We start from the raw sequence: 6,328 nt of genomic DNA on the forward strand, positions 1-6,328 counted from the left end.
CTGAGCTCTAGGAGTCCAGTCAAAGAGAGAGAAGTAGAATTCTAGGAACAAGGGGTATCAAGATCACAATGAGGAAACCTACAGAGACAACCAAACCAAACTAGAGGGAACTCATGAAATTTAGATCAACACCTGTGGAGCCTCCACGAGACTGTACTAGGCCCTCTGCATAAGTGAGACAGTTGTATAGCTTGATCTACTTAAAGGGAACTCTGGCAGTAGGATCAGAATCCACCCCTGGTGTATGAGATGGCTCTTTGGAGTCCACTTCTATGGTGGGACACTGCACAGCCTTGAGGCATGGGGAGTGGCGTGGACCTGCCTCTATTGAATGTACCAGGCTCTGCTGACTCCCCAAGAAGGGAGGGCTTACCTTCTTGTAGGAGGGAATGGGGGGTGGATTAGGGGGAGACTAAAGAGGCAGGAGAAGGGAAGACGGGGATCTGTGATTGGTATGTAAAATGAATAAAAAAATTCTTAAAAAAAAAGGGAAAGCCGGGTCTTCTAGACACAATGGGGCTGATGCAAATACAAATCCACAGAGACCATCAATGGGACTGATGTACACACAAATCCACAGAGACCATGATAGTATGTACAAGATGTGTACAAATTTAAGGCAGATGAAATCCCAGCACAGAAAAAGGAAGTAGGCACAAAGACCCACCCCTATCCAAGAAGTTATTTGCAATTTACAGCTGATACCTGCTGAGAATAAAAGAAATTAGTTTTTTTCCAATGGAGTGACACCCAATTCATCAACCACATTCCCGGGCAGGCCTCATACTCAGGAAAAGTTGAACAACAACAACAAGAAAAATTGGACTTCAAGTTTCTCTGTGCTTTCTTTTATTTTGGTGGTTTTTTTCTTATTGTGTGTTTTGTTGTTTTTTGAAAGAGAGAGAAAACATGGAGTTTGTTTGGTGGAGAGTTAGGAAAGATCTGGGATTACTTGGCAAGTGGAAAAGATCAAAATGCATTGAATTAAAATTTAAAGGTAATAAAAATATATGATTTTTTAAAAGTAGCTTATAAACAGGTACCCTATATGTGTTGATAATGCTTTCTCCCAGAAGTCCTGTGTTATTAAATGAAAACCTTCATGCAAAGTATAGGTTACAACTTAATGAGTTATTGGACAGGGAGATCTCAAAGCCCCCCCAGAATAACACAGGTGATTGTCATTGCTTTTGTGTGACTACTCAATTGGTAGAGCATGAGACAGTTGATCTCAGAGTCATAGATATGTTCATGTCCCACATTGGGTGCTACTAATTATAGTCAGTCCAAGTGAGTCTATTAAATGGGTAACAGAATTTATTAAGATATAAATCGAGGAAATACACTCACAAATACAGAATGACAGAATGGAGTAGACAGCAAAAGTTAACCTCTGATCAGACTGGAAGCAAATCTACCTCACAGGCAGGAGCAGGGAGAAGGGGCATGTGGCCTTTCTCTAACTCCTTAGAAGAAAGAGGTCATATACAACAGCAGGAAGCACCAACTCCTTTGGGCCCTATAGCCCAAGTCATGGTTGGACCAAATGACACTACAGGTTCAAAATAATGCACTTTCTTTTTTGGACATAGAGAAATTAAGCTGGAAATGACTTGAAAACTTCTGTCATGCTAGCCAGTGCTCATAATATTGAAGGGGCTATTTTCCAGGCTATTTTCAGGCTGCTGGGGAGAAAAGCCATCAATGATTTTTCCCAATGGTGAAGACTCAATAGATGCAAAGAATGCAATTGGTGAAGTAGAGCATTCTTTCATGAGAAAATGCTGAACAAATTTATAAATAGAGATAATATACTTTAACATAAGTAAGGCCATTTATAATAAACAAAAAGTTGCATTAAGCTGAACAGAGACAAGTTAAAGCTTTTGAAGAGCAAGAACAAGATAGAATGTCCACCTTCACCACTTTCAAACAATGTTTGAACTGAAATATAATTATATCACTTTTCCTCCTCCTTTCCCGTCAACCCCATCCCAACTAACTTCCCTCAGACTCCTTCTATGCCCTCACTCTTAAATTGATGCCTTCTTTTCCTTTTATTATTATTGTTACATGAATAAATATGTAGGTATGTATATGCACAAATATATATATATATATATCCAATTTTCTGGGTACATTTTTGTTATTTTTATGTAAATGGTTTCAGGGATGAACACTCTATATTGGATAAATAAGAAGCTTCATCCCTGGTAGAGGTTAAGTCTGCTTTTCCCAGAAGTTGTTAGTTACCTGTAGTTCTTTGTCTAGGGATGGGGCCCCATGGAAAATTTCCCATTCCACATTAAATTTCCATTGATACTGTCATTGTCCAGGTCTTATTCATGGAGTGATTTCTAGGCAAGATTTCTTGGTATTCTGACTCTTATGATTTTTTGACTCCCTCTTCTGTGATGTTCCCTAGGCCACAGATGCAGGAGCTCTCTCTCTCTCTCTCTCTCTCTCAATCTCTGTGTGTGTGTGTGTGTGTGTGTGTGTGTGTGTGTGTGTGTGTGTGTGTTAAAGGATGTTAAGTCACTTGGGTTGACAATGTTCCTCACAAGAACAATAGACTAACAAAAATACCAGTACAAATTAGAAGAAACTGTCCTTTCAAAGGGTTGGTCTGGGTAGTTCAAGTGACTCCCAAAATAATACAGATTATCACTGTAGCCGTTGATTGCCTCTCATGGGTTGAGTATAAGCACTTATTGTGGAAGACAATACACACTTAGGACAGAATACTCAGATGATTCAAGCTAGATATGACCAGAAAGCAGTTAAACTCCTTAGCTACAACAGCCATGAAACACAATGACTAGCATGGCAAGATATTTAAAAACACAGTAAGTGGTATTCACATGCCAGTGGCATATTTTTGACCTCCACATGTACACTACAGAATACACTGTGGGTCATAGGACAACTTGTGGGTGGCAGTTTTATTGTTTGACCACGTGGGTTGTAGAGATTGAATTCAGGTGATCAGGCTTGGAATGAAATGTCTTCACCCACTGAACAGTCTTTCTGACTCAACACTATCTTTGAAATAATTGAAAGACCTGTATCACTAATCAGTTTTCACCTCAAGTTAGATTTAAAAAAATTAAAAATTAATGCCTATAAGTATAAAACTTCTGGAAGAAAAAATAGGGGATGCACTATTAGAATGGGCAGCAATTTGTCTGAATATGAATCAAAAGCAAACATTAAAGAATGGGATTATAACAAGTTAAAGAGGAAAAGATCTGTCCAACAGGGTGACACACAACTAATGGAGTAAAGACGCAACTAATGGAGTGAAGATAAAACCTATACAAAGAGAGAAATTATGTGCAAAATAATACAGCTGACAAGAAGTTGATATCTAGAACATATATATAGATCCAAAAATTCACTAGTTAAACAAAGCTATAAAAAACTTCACAAGCCAGTCATCTGGAGGTTGTGGCTGCAGAGGATCTCCCTGAAAAGCTGTGAGGATGTTGTCCATGTGCAGTTGTGACTGGTGCCCTCCTTCGAAGGGTGGGGCTGGTCTCCAAAAAATGCTCTGGGGACATCCTTCGTTGGTTCAAGAAATATCCATGCCTCTAATACTCGATTTTGGAAGACTGGCACTGCTGAGATGTCCTCCATTCTTGAAGAGCAGATTCTTGGAGCTGACACTTCTGTTGACCTTGAAAAGACTGGGCATGTCTTAAGTATTGGTGATGGTATTGCCTGAGTACATGGGCTGGGGAATGTTCAAACAGAGGAAATGGTAGAATTTTCTTCAGGCTTAAAAAGTATGTCCCTGAACTTGGAACCTGACAATGTTGGAGTTGTCATGTTTGGAAATGATAAGCTAATTAAAGAAGGTGATATTGTGAAGAGAATGGGAGCCATTGCAGATGTTCCAGTTGGTGAGGAACTGTTGGGCCATGTAGTTGATGCCTTTGGTAACGGCATTGATGGAAAGGGTCCAGTTGGTTCCAAGACCTCTAGACAAGTGGACCTGAAAGCCCCTGGAATCATTCCCCAAATCTCAGTGATGTAAACAATTGAGGTATTGAGGCTGTGGATAGCCTGGTGCCTATTGGTCATGGTCAGCATGAGCTTATTATTGGTGACAGACAGACTGGGAAAACATCAATTGCTGTCAACACAATCATCAACCAGAAACATCTCACTGATGGGACTGACGGAAAGAAGAAGCTGTACTGTATCTATGTTGCTATTGATCAGAAATGGCCTACTGTTGTCTTATTGGTGAAGAGACTGACAGATGCAGATGCCATGAAGTACACCACTGTGGTACCAGCTACCGCTTTCTGATACTGCTCCACTTCAGTACTTGGCTCCTTACTCTGGTTGCTCCATGGGAGAGTATTTTAGAGATAATGGCAAGCATGCTTTGATTATCTGTGATGATTTATCCAAACAGGCTGTGGCTCACCACCAGATGTCTCTCTTATTGTGCCAACCCCCTGTTCATGAAGTCTATCCTGGAGATGTGTTTTACCTGCACTCTCGGCCCCTGGAGAGAGCAGCCAAGATGAATGATTCTTTTGGTAGTGGCTCTTTGATTGCCTTACCAGTCATAGAAACCCAGACTGGTGATGTGTCCACTTACATTCCAATGAATGTTATTTTCATCACTGATGGACAGATCTTCTTGAAAACTTGGACACAGAATTGTTCTATAAAGGCATCTACCCTTCCATTAATGTGGGTTTGTCTGTGTCCCATTCATGTCATATCTGCTGCCCAGATCATGAAGCTGGAGTTGGCTCAGTATCAGGAGGTTGCTGCCACTCAACAGTTCTTGAGTCCTGGTATGTATCTGACTGAGTTTATAAAGCAAAGGCAGTGCCCTCCCATGGCTATTAAAGAACAAGTGGCTGTTATCTATGCAGGTATGAGGGGTTATCTTGATAAACTGGAGACCAATAAGATCACAAAGCTTGAGCCTGGCAGTGGTGGTGCACGCCTTTAATCCCAGCACTCGGGAGGCAGAGGAAGGTGGATCTCTGTGAGTTTGAGGCCAGCCTGGTCTACAGAGCTAGTTCCAGGAAAGGAGCAAAGCTACACAGGGAAACCCTGTCTCAAAAAACCAAACCAAACCAAACCAAACCAAAACAAAACAAACAAAAAAACCCCACGAAGTTTAAGAATGTTTTCTTATTTCATGTTATCAGTCAGCATCAGTCCCTCTTGGGCAATATCAGGACTGACGAGAAAATCTCAAAACAATCAGATGCAAAACTGAAAGAGATTATAACAAACTTCTTGGCTGGTTTTGAACCATAAAGCCTTGTGAATCCATGTCAGATACTGATTTGGTTTTGTCATTTATTCTGGTAAAATCAGCTCCATTTGTAAAGGATTGCTCCCATACTCCTGATGTACAGAAATCACAAGTTCCACATTATGTGATTAAAAAAAAAACTTCACAAAACAAATCAACCAATTAAAATGGACAATAAATGTAAATAAGCATGTCTCAAGAGATAACATGCAAATTGCCACCAAATTTCTGTAAAAATTATAGAACATTACCAACTATTATGGAAATTCAAATAAAAACCATAGTGAGATATCGCCTTATGGCAGTTCCATTGGACAAATTTTTGACGGCTAAATATGAAAAGTTCTGGTAAAGAAATGAAGAAAGGAATATTTTTGCAAAATGTTGGTGGGAATGATAAAGTAGTATACTGTGTCTATGAAAAAGATAATAGAGCCTCCATTATAAAGTAAAAGTAAGGATACCATTTGGTCAATCAATATCATTGCTGAGTTTACAAAGAAAATGAAATAAGAATGTTGAAGAAATGTGTGTAGTCTATATTTACTGCCTCACTATTAATAATAGCTAAAGAACTAGAAACAGCCTAAATTACCATCATTTGATGGATGAATGGATGAAGAAAATGTGCTACTACATGTACACAATAGTCTAATACTATACATAAAATAGATGAAAGCCTGTCATTTGACACAACATAAATGGATCTGGCGATCACAGCAGTAAAATGACTGTGAGAGCAGAGGAAGAAAGGGTGAGATAGGGTCATCTATATATGACATGAAAAGTGTACCATCTAATCCAAACAATGTGATCATCTAGATGAGGATTTATACAATGATAATACTCTGTCAGTATGCATGAAAGCAATATCAAAAATTCTCACTCCTAAATGAAGAGCTGCAAGCTGGAATGGGGGAGAATCAATCTTCTTTAGGGCCAAGTTCATTGATAATTTAACTGATTTCAGGTGGTCAGACCTAAAAACATCCAAATACAAGCAACACTTAATTGACTCAGTTTGTAAATATAGATGGAGCA

At 39.4% G+C, this 6,328-nt stretch overlaps 1 pseudogene; it reads left to right on the plus strand.

Moving 5' to 3' along the window:
- Positions 1-3,587: 3,587 nt before the first annotated feature.
- On the plus strand, positions 3,588-5,289 carry LOC118574847 (annotated as a pseudogene).
- The last annotated feature ends 1,039 nt before the right edge of the window (positions 5,290-6,328 follow it).

This window comes from Onychomys torridus, chromosome X (genome assembly GCF_903995425.1).
Source record: "Onychomys torridus chromosome X, mOncTor1.1, whole genome shotgun sequence".
Classification (NCBI taxonomy): domain Eukaryota; kingdom Metazoa; phylum Chordata; class Mammalia; order Rodentia; family Cricetidae; genus Onychomys; species Onychomys torridus.